Here is a 14494-nt window from a genome sequence, read left to right as displayed (position 1 = left end):
GGAAACCACCCCCTTCCCACCCCGAGCCCAGCTCTGTCCATTTCTATCAGAGCTACTCCACCAAGAATGGAGGAATTATTCTAATTGGTCAGATTTATGACACATTCTATTACATAGTGTGACTGTATTTGTTTAGAGGTACACAGGAACAGTTCCACATTTCTTCTTGTCCGTTGCCTGGTCCTGTGAAAGCAGGTAAGTGGAGTGAAGATCCTCAAAACCTAGACCTCAGTCTCTTGTTTCTGTTCCATTCCGTTCCACCAGGGTGAGCTTAATCCAGCAGAAGAGTGAGCTCTTCTGTGTTTCGCCGGATGGTTCCATGCAGATGAGTCAAGTTCCATTTTGAGCCTGGAAAATCTTGCATGCTCTCTCATCAACTTCTTCCTTTTCTGAGTGTGTACTCAGAAAATGGTAACATGCCCCCAGTAAACCTTTACCACAGCTCTGACTCAGGGTTATTAGGAAGTAATTCCAAATCTCAGATATGTTCTGTATTTTAATCAACAGATAATTTGTACTTATAGTTAACATTTTCTCTGGATTATTCACGTGTTCTTATGCAGTTGGAACCTATTTCTGTCTTCATGTGCTTAAAGCTAGGATGAGTATGGATTTTAATCAAGATAATTTAGAAATTTTATTAAGTGTTTCTTATGTGGCAGGCACTGTTCTAGGTACTGGTGATAGAGTGTTAAACAGAGTGGTTACAATCCACACTCTAAGCAAGGGTACTTAACATGAAAATTCCAATAGGAAAGATGTACAGAAATCATACGCAAAAAACAAGAGCCAGTTTAATATGCATGGTTGGCATCTTGGGGATAGAAGAAATCTAACACAAGGAGTTTTACAAGACTGATGATATTATAGTCACTTCAGTTGAACTTTGTTTTATTTAAAACAAGCAACTTTGTTTCAAACCAAGTAAAAAAATTGACAGTAATTGTGCAACTTTATAGCTCCTTATTTAGTAAAGAGAGGGTGCTTTGACTTGTGATATGAGGCAATTTCAGTATTTTGATAAACTAACCTTCAGCATTTTAGAAATTAAGCTTTTTCATTGATGGAAATTCTAATATTTGTCCATCAGTTTTTATTTCATGCCTCCGAAATTAGATTAAATTTTCCAATTTTAAGTGGAAAACTGGCATATTATCTGTTGACACTACAGTTCCAAGTTTTATCATAAGAAAAGGTGGGTGCGAGGAATCCCCAGCTCAAAATCCTATCCAATTTTGAATTCTGAAAGTCTTTTTTTTGATTGATTAGTAGATGTTGGTATCACATTATTTGCAATGACAGAGGACATTGTCAAGTTGTTATTAGCATTCATTGCAGCACCGGCTTCTGAGAATGTAGTAGTTTTTTTGTTTTTTGTGGGTTTTTTTGCGGTACGCGAGCCTCTCACTGATGTGGTCCCTCCCGTTGCGGAGCACAGGCTCCGGACGCGCAGGCCCAGCGGCCATGGCTCACGGGCCCAGCCACTCGGCGGCACGTGGGATCCTCCCGTACCGGGGCACGAACCCGCGTCCCCTGCATCGACAGGCGGACTCTCAACCACTGTGCCACCAGGGAAGCCCTGTAGTAGTTTCTTTTAAACCACCTTTTCTCCTCTTGATCCATGACTCCAATTCTACAAATATCTTGACTCATTCCTACATCATACGTTCAAGAAATAATTACTGATCGCATATACTATTCCACATACCAGGCTGGTCACTAGGGAGTCAAAATGACTAAGGCACAGGCTTGGCTGTCAAGGAGACCCCAATGTAGTGAACCTTCTTCCTCTTCAAGTGGCATTGATCCTGTGTAATCAGAAGTAATAGGGAATTAAGTAGCATTCATATTGTAATTAAATGTAGATTGAGCCAGATGATTTTCCAAAATCAGGTTTAATCAGAGATAGGGCAAGAGTGTTCTTTGGGATTTTTCCTTGATGAGCGTTGTTAACTATCCTTGAGATGCAATAATAGAAGTCACTGAGTAATTTATCAATTTGGTTTCCTATGGGAGATGAAGCACGTTTTCTCCTTTAGTGATTGACTTTCTACAGAGATAGCAAAGGCGCTTCAACTTTCCCAGACAAGCAGTCACCAGTAAACAGCAGTGATGGTAGATGTGGGTTATTTACTACCATGGGGTTGAGAATATTAGTGAGCTGCATTTTGACCACTTGTCGAACATTTTGACATCTTGGAACAGAAAGTATTATTTAAATATAAAAAGCATTTTCTGATGAATTGCTGTTAGTCATCCCTATGAGGAAATGACCTATTAAGTAATAGATCGGGAATAAGATTGATTTATGCTAAAGAGCCCTTAAAGTAGCTACATGTTTCAGTTTGTGGGGTTTTTTCAACCATTTGTGAGTTACCACAGTAAAAACCCCCTATAAACAGCTCTCTGAATTTACTTTCCAGCATTCTCTCCTGGGCTTTCTCTCTCTTTCCCCCTCTCCCTCTCTCTCAGATCAGAAGGAGAGCAAGGGGTCTCGAGCTTTAGCGAGAATCAGAAGGCTTGTCAAAACAATGATTTCCGGAGCCTCAGCTGGGAATTTGCATTTCTAACAAGTTTCTAGGAGAAACTTCTGCTGCTGTTAAATATTTGATGAACCACTGCTCAAGTAAAAGGAATGGGAATTTAGGAAGTAGAAAGATGGAGAGCTATGAAAAGCTGAAGTCAGCTTCTGATCTTCTTCACCAAGCTGCCCAAGCTATTGGGAAGCTAATCACTACTGCCCCAGGGAAGCGTATTGAAAGTCACACCAATTAGAATGGGCATCATCAGAAAATCTACAAGCAACAAATGCTGGAGAGGGTGTGGAGAAAAGGGAATCCTCTTGCACTGTTGGTGGGAATGTAAATTGATACAACCACTATGGAGAACAGTATGGAGGTTCCTTAAAAAACTAAAAATAGAACTACCATATGACCCAGCAATCCCACTACTGCTGGCACATACCCAGAGAAAACCATAATTCAAAAAGACACATGCACCCCAATGTTCATTGCAGCACTATTTACAATAGCCAGGTCATGGAAGCAACCTAAATGCCCACTGACAGACGAATGGATAAAAAAGACGTAGTACATATATAAAATGGAATGAACTTGGGTCATTTGTAGAGATGTGGATGGACCTAGAGACTGTCATACAGAGTGAAGTAAGTCAGAAAGAGAAAAACAAATATCGTAAATTAACACATATATGTAGAATCTAGAAAAATGGTACAGATGAACCGGTTTGCAAGGCAGAAATAGAGACATAGATGTAGAGAAAAAAACGTATGGACACCACGGGGGGAAAGCAGGGCAAGGGTGGTGGTGGTGGGATGAATTGGGAGATTGGGATTGACATGTATACACTAATATGTATAAAATAGATAACTAATAAGAACTTGCTGTATAAATAAATAAATTTAATTTAATTAAAAAAAATAATTGGCCTTCCTCTGAGTAAGTGATTGGCCGAGGGCATCATGTAGAATACTCTTGACTGTCCTACTCTTAAGCCCAGGTTTGCCGTGAATGAGCCATTTAACCTCTCTTTACCCCAGTCTTTCTCAGATTCAAAATAGTAATGGTAATTTCCCTTCCCTTTTGTTAAAAAACAAGACAAAACAAAAACTATGCAAATCCTGATGGTGCTTTTCCTTTGTGGAAAATTCTTTGGATTTATCCATCTATTACTCTGATGTAGTAAAGAAGAAATTTAGCAAAATTTCTCTCTGTCCATAAAGATTTTAGGCTTTTAAGCTTAACTCTTTAGCAAAAACTACCAAATGCCTATTCTCCACTGCCTGGGCCTAGACATTTCCTTGATTCTGTCTAAGAGGTGGGGAGCCACAAGGGAACAAGTACTTAAAGAGACTCTAAAAAGCCCTATCTTTTCTGCACCCCCTTCACCACCAGCAGCTCTCCAGTTTATCCACTGCTCTTCTCACTCTTTCCACACCAGGAACACCAGCCTCTTAGTTTGTACTTTCAACACTCAACGTTCTCCCATCCAAAGGCCCTTGCATTTACGATTTCATCTTCTGGAAATGTTCTAGAAAAGTAATCCATACACATATAAATAGAATATGATACTAGAGGTTATGATAATAGATAGGATATGACTACCTTCAAGTCTCTGGTCAAATGTCACCACATCAGTGAGACCTTGATCATCCTATAAAAAAAAGCTGTTGTGCATCCCCATGCAGGTGCACACATTAACCTACACATGCTCCATTCCATCTCTGATATAGTTTTCTCCATATGTTTGTTCCCGTCTGCCAAACAATATATCAATATTTTGGTATTGGTTTATTTTCGGTCTCTTCCCTAGGTAGAATGCAAATTCTGTGCAGGTAGAGTCATGATTTTTTCACTGCAGAACCTACAACAATCATTGGCACATAAGAGTCACTCAGTAAATATTTCTAGAGTGAAAAAAAGAAAGGTGATATATCCTGACCTTAGATTATGCACTGCAAATTTTGGTATCTTTTGCATTACTTGCTCAAATGATCTTATACTCCAGTCATACGTACCTATTGGCAGTTCTTTAGGACCACCATTGCTCTGTATGCCCTCGTGTCTTTTTTAAAATTTTATTTTATTTTTTAACATCTTTATTGGAGTATAATTGCTTTACAATGGTGTGTTAGTTTCTGCTTTATAACAAAGTGAATCAGCTATACATATACATATATCCCCATATCTCTTCCCTCTTGCGTCTCCCTCCCACCCTCCTTATCCCACCCCTCTAGGTGGTCACAGGACATATATACCCTCACTACCAAATGTGAAATAGATAGCTAGTGGGAAGCAGCCACATAGCACAGGGAGATCAGCTCTGTGGTTTGTGCCCTCTTGCTTTTTAAATCTTGCTGTAGCCTCTGCCTAGGCTGTTCATTTCTGAAACTTTTTTGTTGTCTTTCACACTTCTACATTTCCTTCAAAACACAAATCAGGTGTCCTGTTCTTCAAAAATATTTCATGATAAACTTGTTCTTTCTCTGTGTCTTCCTTCCCACCCTGGCACCCTGTCCTGGCACTTATGTACTCATTATGTTATACTATTCTGTCCAGTTGAAACTCCTCCCAGCTTTACTAGAGACCACTTGAAAGCAGGGACTGCTTCTGACATCAAAAGCACAAGCCCCAATGCCTGGCATATGACAGCTACTCATAAATGATCAGTAAATGAACAACAGTCCACCTTATTCTTTCTTCTTATCATAAGAAGCTACTCTTCCTTGCTTTAAACTTCTAAAATTGTCCTGAGGGATATAATAGTAATGAGTGTTCCTGAAAATCAAGAGAATGGACACTTATGATAAGTAGCTTGAAGATCAGCCAAGTGAAAAGTGGAATAGCTCTCAAACAAGGAAGAGGAGTGAGGCATTCAAGCTCCTTTAGGAGTAGCAAGTAGCAGTGATGCTGGTGTTCACACTGCCATGAAGAAAACCACTGCCATGTGAAGCTCCTAACATGAGTAAATATGTAGTATCTCTGAGGTATGTGATAGTATGTGAGAGTAGATCATGACAGAACTCTTCAGCAACCTTGTTTCTGGATTTTACCTCATCCAGTATCACTTGGTGTATGTTGAGGTAATGCTCAAATTTTACTAGGTAATTAGTCTAGGAATTATTCCTCTAGGATAGAAAGATGCGATCTTACTCCGATCGTGTTGCTATAACAAAATACCACCAACTGGGTAGATTAGAACAACAGCAATTATTGCTCACAGTTCTGGAGGCTGGGAAGTCCAAGACTGAGGTGCTAGCATGTTTGCCTTCTGGTGAGGGCCTTCTTCCTGGTTCATAAGCTGACACCAACTCCCTGTGTCCTCACATGGTAGAAAGGGCAGGGGATCTCTCTGGAGCCTCTTATAAGGCATTAATTTCATTCATGATGGTTCCACTGTTACGACTCAAGCACTTCCCAAAGGTCCACCTACTAATACTATCACATTGGGCATTAGGGTTTCAACATAGGAATTTCAACATAGGAATTCAATGTATAAAACATTCAGACCATAGCAGATACTTGGGAGTCGAAGCTTGTTCTAAACTTTATAGCTGGGAAGACTCTGTGAAGCTAGTATGTATGGCTGAGTCATGCATGTTTGAAGATGATAAAAGACCCATCCCAGCAGAAAAATCCTACACACAACTGAGAAACCACTGGGCATTGTGAATGAGTGTATGCCTTGGCAGAAAGATGTTACAGCTGTTCCTCCTCACATCTGTGAGTGAATTATGCATGATATTGCAAGAGGACTTTTTAAATATGAGCAATTTGGAGCAAAAATGACAGAAAAGAGAAGTGCAAAGAAACAAGGTGAGTGAGTATTGAAAGGCAGAAGTGGTATATTGGTAGGCCTGGAAATCAACTGTCAGTAATTTAAATTGATTAAATGTAGCATAGAAAATGTACAAGAAAAGGTTGAGGGAATCAAATTAACAGGCAAAAGAAACAATTTTCTCAACAGTAACATTTTTCCTGTATCAAAGTGAAAGCAATCCATAAGAGATTGAGAAAATGAGTATATTTTCTCATTCCTTTGTCATGTGACAAAGGAATAAAATAATTCCTTTGTCACATGACTAGATCTAAGGTGAAAATTAGAACTTTATCTCAATATAAGGAGGCAGTCATTCTTAGGAAATAACATTTAAATTGAACAAGAAAAAGGAGATCAGAGGCATGAACCAAGAGATAAGACCTTGTCTCACTTATTCGTAGACTATGGGGCCCAACTGTCGAACAATAATCAGTATCGAGGCTGCAGAGAACAAAGTTTTATTTGAGGTCTTAATAATTGCAGTCCTGGAGACACAGATTCAGGTAAAACCCAAAGATACTCTGTGGAAGAGAAAGAGTCAGGGACTTATAAAGATAAAAGGTACAAGGTTGTTAAAGCTGTCTGTCAGGAATTATGATTGACTCTGACGCAGGAAAGGAAATATTTGTCCTTAAGGGATTCTCCGTCACAAGTTATTTTAGGGTAAGGGTCCGAGAAGTATCTTGAGTTTCTGGAACGTGGGCAGATGCTCTGGATGCCTGTGTCAAAGCAATAGGTAGTCAAAGTTCAGATTCCATCTCGGCTTAGATGTGCCTAAGTCACACTTCCTCAGTGGCTTCCTCAGGGGCTCCATGTGAGAGAGCTCTCCCCACCAGTAATGATTCCATTTCTATTTTCCTTTCACACAACTTACCTTCACTCCTCAGATGTGTTGGGAACTGATAAGCATATTCTCACCATAGTACTTGTTGTCGCTCACTTGCATTAAAGTGTACCATAGCAAACATGAATAACTGATTATTGAGTTTTGTTGTATTTTTCTCAAATTCAGAGTTATTTATTTTAAAGCATCAGTAAGCAAACTATGGCCTACAGCTGAAATCTATTCTTGAGCTAAGAATGGTTATTACATTTTGAAAAGGTTGTAAGAAAAGAAAAAGAAAAAAGGAAAAAAAGAAAGAATATGTGTTACAGACCTATGTAGCTTATAAAGACAAAAATATTTATTATCTGGAGGGCTTAAATTTAAGGGGATAAAGTTGATATTCACATTCATTATATATATATATGAATATAATAAATGTATAATGAATAACAACTGAATATAATAAATGTATATAATGAATGCGAAGGTTTATTTGCCTTACACTTTGTAGGATTTCACACCCTAAAGCGTGGATTTCTAGATAAGAGAAAGAGAAGATACATATTTACCAGTTCATAGTTTATTGAGGACAAGAAGGAAGAGGATTGAGGGAAGTTCACTTCATTTTTGCAATGACAACATTACAGAGGAAAATGAAGTAAAAAATGTGAAACAGAAGCCAGATTGTGGAAGATGCATGAAGGGAATGAATAAGGCAATGAAAGGGGATAAACTACTTTGAGAGCTCTGATGCCAGGAGGAAAGTGGAAAGTAGTCATGTATGTCCCTGCAGGTATTTGTAGATTGTCTTCCACTCTGAGATTTCTCTGCTGCTGACCCTCCCCTAAACAAGTGTCAGAGAGGATTGGAGCTCTGTCTTCACAGCGCTTGCTGACTTTTCAAGAGAAACATTGTACAGATAGACCCACAGACATACTGAAATAGATATCCACAGCTCTGTTGCATGTGTAGTATTTAGCTTCTTCGGTCTGTGTGTGAAACACTTCTAACATGCTTCCGCTACTCCAGTGCCCACAGGGCCACCAGTTTTCAGCCTGTTTTCTCTGTCCTGTTAAACACACCTCTTTTTCTAGCAGCTGAATGGGAAGGAGGACCCCCCTTTCAGTTGTTATCTTCCTCGAAACTGTTCATTCTAAACGAATTCTCACATTTCCCTTCTGAATCTATCTACCGTCTCCCTCTATGTCCAAACTCCTCCTGATAGACAAATTTATTGAGCGCTCAAATGTATACCAATTACCGTTTGTCAGTGGCATTTAACCCTCACAAATATTATCCACATTACACAGTTAAATATTGAGGCTTAGAGAAATTAAGAAACTTGCCAAAAGTTGCACACTTAACAAGTGACATGTCTAGGGTTCAGGCACAAAAGATTTGAGCCCAGAGGCCATGCTCTTAACCATGAAGTTAAACCCTCTAAACAGGAAGAAGTTAACACCTGATCAAGGGAAATGGAGGGTCCATACTAGCTCCCTTATTTATACCAGCCGCCAGAGGGGAAAGTTTAACAGAAAAGTGTTCCCATTTAATTTTTCTATTTCTTTAACCATTGAATTAAACAATAACACATCCTCCTTAAATGTAATCTCTCTTTGATTCAAGCTTTCTGATTATTTCAGAAACTTCAGTGAATAGTTTATATCTTCATAATTTTTTTCTTTAATTTCAGAACTTTGTGAGAAGGATAATGCTATTTTCTTTTAAGTGATTAGATAATTTTGTAATTTTCTATGCTAAAAAGTATACTTACAGTATAGTATATATAAAATTCTATGTATTTAATGTGTACTTTTGTTAAAGCATTGTAAAATAACAACTGAATTGTACTCAAATAAATACATCGTTTTCCTCAACATTGACTTAATGTGCACTATAGTTCATATTTTTTTCTGATTAGTTCAGAATTATCAAATTAGAGAATTATTGTTTTGAGACTGGTTTTTACTAACTCTAACTTCCATGTTCCTAATTTCCATGTTCCTAATGAATAAACTAAGCTTTATTTATCCTTAATATTTTCTGACCTCTTCACTTCAGTTGAAATCTGGATTGTTTCAAATGATTCACCTACCATCTCCACCACAAATTTACCTTTCTCTTTCTCTAGTATAAGAAGAGCCAGACTGCTTCTTACATTTATGCCACTTTATGATTATTATTCTATGATCTCTGCATCCCCCTAATTTTAACTTACTGTTAGGAAGTAAAGTTGGCCCTCTCTCTATGCAAACCACTCCTGTATCCTCCAGAACCAGTGCCCACTTCTACTTTCCTGAACGAGGTCAACTACAGTTCACCAAGCTTACCATTTTTTAATTTTAATTAATTAATTAAAATAAATTAATTTTATTGAAGTATAGTTGATTTACAGTGTGTTAGTTTTAGGTGTACAGCAAAGTGATTCAGTTATACATATACATATATCTATTCTTTTTCAGATTCTTTGCTCATATAGGTTCTCATAGACCAAGCTTACCAATTTTATAGTTTCATTGCCTGTCTGCATCTATGCCATGACCTCATTTCTCATTCACGTCTCAAAATTAAACTTTCAGAACTCTACTGCAACAACGATCAGTGGTCTAATGAACTTGTATAAGATGACCAGAAGTTGAAGTATTGTAAGCATTACTAATATAAAAGTCCAACTACTGTCTGTTCTGCAAATGAATATATGTTTAATACAAAATATATGTTTAATACTAAAAGTTTCACCATGGTAGTGTGAGTCTTTCCAAAATTTATTACATTCCTGTTATATGCCAAGCACTGACTTACTCTTTGATTTCATTTTTCCCCCAATTTTGTTTTCCAAACACAGAATGACAACTTGGTGAAAAAAACCCTGCGGCATATACCAAATACCAAGATGTGCATCCTCTGCCCATCCTCCTTTCTGTATTCCCACTCATCCCATCGTAATTAGATTCTGCCACTTTTCTCCTGAGCCCTATAATAGTCTCATGTCTACTCACTTCCCATCTCTTCCCCATCTTTTAATCTCAAATACAGTTCATACATACAGAACGTCACCTGAATGATGTTCATAACTGATGGCTGCTTGCTTTCTTAAGAATGCTTAAAAGATGCAGTGTTGGAAGAGAAAGCTGTCACCACCTGCTGACTTGTGCCCAGAGTCTCCGAGGCTGAAACTTCTGCTTTCATAAATGGGGAGGCCCAGCACAGAAGTGAAATGAAGAAGTGCCATAAAAGAGCTTATGAGCCTTTTAAAGACTTCCCAGGAGATATACACACACACATACATGTACACAAGATGTTCAGTGTGATATCAGAGAAATTCTCAGGACCTCATATGTCTCGAACACTGGGTAAGACCTCTGCTTCCAGACATTGTAAAATTTACTCTTGAATAATGCAACCCAGAGAGCGGTGTACTTGGACCAAATTACTTATATCCCTTATAGTATTATTTCTGGCAAATTACCCCATCTGCTTTTGGCTTGCATAACAGACAATTGCAAGAATTTCTTTTCTATCTATTGGTAGAGGTCCTCTTCCATGACATCCTTTATACAAAGACTATATAAATGCACATAATGTCTTACATATTATTTCATAGGTTTAAGAGATACTTGGTGTCCAATGTAGAATAACATGGACTATGGGCTAACAATGTTCTATAAAGAATAAAGTAGTTCTTTGTAAACTAGACTGTTTATATATTTCATACACACTCTGTTTCCCAGTTATTCTCTCTTATCACTTAATAAATTCTTTTGATGTCTTTTCTATGTCATTTGTACTAAAGTGAAACAAAGCGAGATGTTTTTGATTGCTCCATACCTGGACAAAAGTGTTAGAATGGAAGCCTAGAGGCTGCTATGGTGGTAGCAGTCATAATGAAAATGAGAGAACCCCTAAATGGATGTGGTTTTCCTGCTTCAATTACCTGGAGATTGTTTTCCAGTGCTGACACCAGGATGTTCTGAATTTTGCTTTAGTGAAGGAATTAGTGTTTCCTCTACAGTTTTAATTATAATTTTGTTTCCTCTAAAATTGCTATGTAATTTCATTGACCATTGAGTTAATACAAAGTGAACTCCTTGGCCTGGCCCTCCAGGCACTCCAACTGTTCTAACCTATCCCTGCTGCTCCATCACCTCGCCTTCTCCTACACATGGGCCTGTGCTGCCATCAAACTGCACAAACCTCTCTTCTCTCAAGTGCTGGGGAGTTTTCTAATCTCTGTCACTTTTCATTCTGCTGATTATGTCAGGAATTGGATTTTCTTAGATGTGACGCATATTAAATCTACTTTACATGTATAACATGTTTATATAGTTAATAAATTTGACAAAAAATTATTAAATGATACCTAATGATGACTACGTTACAAAATCATATATATATATGCCTTTTCATATATATTCATGTCTTTCAACACTAACCTCACCCTCTACGTTCTCATAATACTTAAAATATGCTTGCCTTATGTTTTCCAGGCCATTGCATGTGGTGCTCTCTTTGCCTGGAGTTCTCTCCTTCCTCCGTTCTTCTACTTGCCACCACTTCCCCATGTAATGACCCGATTTGGAGAAGACTTGTTTCTGCCCCTCTTATGGGTTCCCTTAGTACCCTATTCTAAGTTCTATTAATTCAGCCTGCATTGTAACTCCCTGTTCATTGTCTTCATCATTGTGTCCCCAATGCGTATACAGCACCTAAGGTTTGGAAAGTACTCAAATAAATGAAAGTTGGTGACATTGAAATACATGTATAACTGGTTTAGAAGAGTTAAATGATCATTGTTATTGAAAGTCATAAAGATACTTATGCCTTTGACCCAGTAATCCAGGAGTCAAAAATTCACATGCTTTCAGGGTCAAGCAAGTAATCTAAATGTGCCATGTTGGCCTGGGGGGGAAGGCAATGGGAATACAGGTTACTGTACTTGCCTCACCTAAACACATTCAGATTTACACTTTTATAAATACTGTCGATACAAGCCAAACAACCATAACCCCTGTCTCATTCAAAGAAACAATTCTGTAGAGGAAAAAAATATTCATAATAATGTTATTTGTGAATCTATCTGTAATAAGGAAAAAATGAAGACAAATGGCTAGTAATAGGAATCTGATTAAATTAAATATAGATTGTATCCATTAAATATCATATATTCTTTAACATTAAAATAATCCCCCAATTGTAATATATGAAAAATGCTTTAGTTATTGGAAATAGTGAAGGAATAACACAAAACCCTGTGTTTGCTGTAATTGCAACCATGTAAAAATGTACATCCTTGTTTAAAAAAAAGGATTAATCAAAATGAAGATAACTATGTTAGGGTGCTCAAAATAGAAATGATTTTTGTAAAGTGCAGCATTTAATAATGCCGTCATTTTTCCAATCCCAGTCTCTGGAGAGAACTTTGGCAATATCTCTTGGAGACTTAGAAGATGATACCTAGCAAGCAGAACCAGGTTACTTTGGGTAAAAGCTGAAGAATATGAATTGTGGGCTGAGCTACAAATAACATTGTCATAGCAACCTCCAAAGATTTCATAGAAAAGGCATGACTTGGATTTCTCTTTTTTTTTTTTTTTTAAGGAAAATGACTAACAAGATCCCTTTTGAAACAGTTCTGATACAGTGAGGGATAAGATACAATAAGTTTGATAAAGAGTTTTGTTGAGAACTTGGGATAAACTGGCATAACCTTGAGATCAGAAGTGAGACTCCCTAGTGTAGCCTTAGCACATTATTTTGTGTGTGTGTATTGATTAGTTTTCAGTGACGTAACACTTATGTGATGCCAATCTGCCTTCCATGCAGATAATATTTATTTAATAATAAAATATTAAGAACAATATAATAATTCTATAATGATAATAATGGTTATTATAAGTAAAAAAGTTCAATTCTCCTTGTTAAGAGACATTTAATATATTTCTCTGATTCTTTATAATAAAGGCTTGATTATCTGTTCTCAGGGTTCTTCTGTGATACTATATATAACCTCCTGGAAACAGGACTGTGGAAATACTGATAGTATCAACGGAAATCATTGTAACTTCTTCCTTGGAAAGGGCGTATTCCATCAGTCTCATTGCCTCATTTGTTAAGCTGAGAGATCCTCAGTGAGAGATCATTTCAGTGTCCAAACTTCCTGCAAGGATTTATGTATTAAGCCCATTCTGTTTGAGTTTAGACCAGGAGTGTCCCTTAGGTTATTTTATGAACCCAGGTTTCCTGTAGTTTATAAAAGCTGGCCCAGCCCACTGGCAGAAAATCTGCTTCTGATAGCATAGTCCTGTGGTAACAACTTTGGTATCTTGCACAGATAAGCAGCCTTGATATAGGTCCATGTGGTTAAGGAGGAAGACATTGTCAGTAATTACTTTTACGGGGGATATTCTAGTTAGCAATTTTTTTCCAGTACGAGGTAAACATGTAAGTCTGGGCTTATCATAAATAGCAATATATCCAAAGTATCATTCTCAGACTACACACAAATTTGTGACTCTAGCTTTCTGTGTAACGTTAGAAAAACAAACAAACAAAAAAGCATAGTCAAATCACCTATTACCTCAAAATAAGGAGCTGTGTGGCAGCATCAGGAAGCATAATGAGTTAAGCCAGAATTAACAAGTAGCAGGGCTGAGTGTGAAACCCCTGCAGTTCAGGCCTTATCATTGAAACTGGCACCTGATTGCCCTTACAAGTAATACCTGTTCACTCAGTTCTTGAAACAATCAAATATATACCGTAAATATGTTTCTGCTAACACCTTTTGTATGTTTTCTGAAGCCACTGGTAGAACTAACCTTTTTAACCATCTGCTGAGAACAGAAGTCACGTTATAAGTCAAGTGGAACTTTGAGTTCTATTTCCATTTCTAAACATTTGACCACAAAATTAAACCTCAGATTCTTAAAGAAGAATTCAGTCTTCTGGGTAAGTGGGATCTGTCCACTCGTTCATTCAACATTTACTGAGCTGCTGCTTCATGTAGAATGTACAAGTGGGTTAAAAGATGTTTGAGGAGATTACTGTCTCGTTAGCCATCCAACTAATCATCACTCATGCTGAAGTTTTGAATCAGAAAAAAAAAAGAGTTGAACCAATATTTGTTAAATTTTGCACACAAATAGCCCTAGGGAGCACAGAAGGGAAGAGTTTTTCCATTGAAAAAATGTATGACTTTTCTGAATAAATTAATATGTATCTTAATCATGTATGTTTCAAATGAGGAAAAGATTAATGTAACAGAATCATTCTGTAAAACCCCTACTGCTTTGAATCCTATGAAAACTTGTTGCTAATTTGAGGCTTTCAAAT

At 37.5% G+C, this 14494-nt stretch overlaps 1 long non-coding RNA gene across 1 annotated transcript in view; it reads left to right on the top strand.

Annotated features, from left to right (window-relative positions):
* LOC307056543 overlaps nt 1-9871 on the top strand; it is a 31108-nt gene extending 21237 nt beyond the window's left edge. Inside the window, exon 3 of the long non-coding RNA XR_013811026.1 lies at nt 9745-9871. This is a non-coding gene — a long non-coding RNA (uncharacterized lncRNA). The remainder of the gene's footprint in view (nt 1-9744) is intronic.
* Nucleotides 9872-14494: the final 4623 nt, after the last annotated feature.

The sequence above is a fragment of the Hyperoodon ampullatus genome (genome assembly GCF_949752795.1).
Source record: "Hyperoodon ampullatus genome assembly, chromosome: 7".
Lineage (NCBI taxonomy): Eukaryota > Metazoa > Chordata > Mammalia > Artiodactyla > Ziphiidae > Hyperoodon > Hyperoodon ampullatus.
The sequence above is the reverse complement of the archived record's forward strand: the minus strand, read 5'-3'. Positions and strand labels throughout refer to the sequence as shown.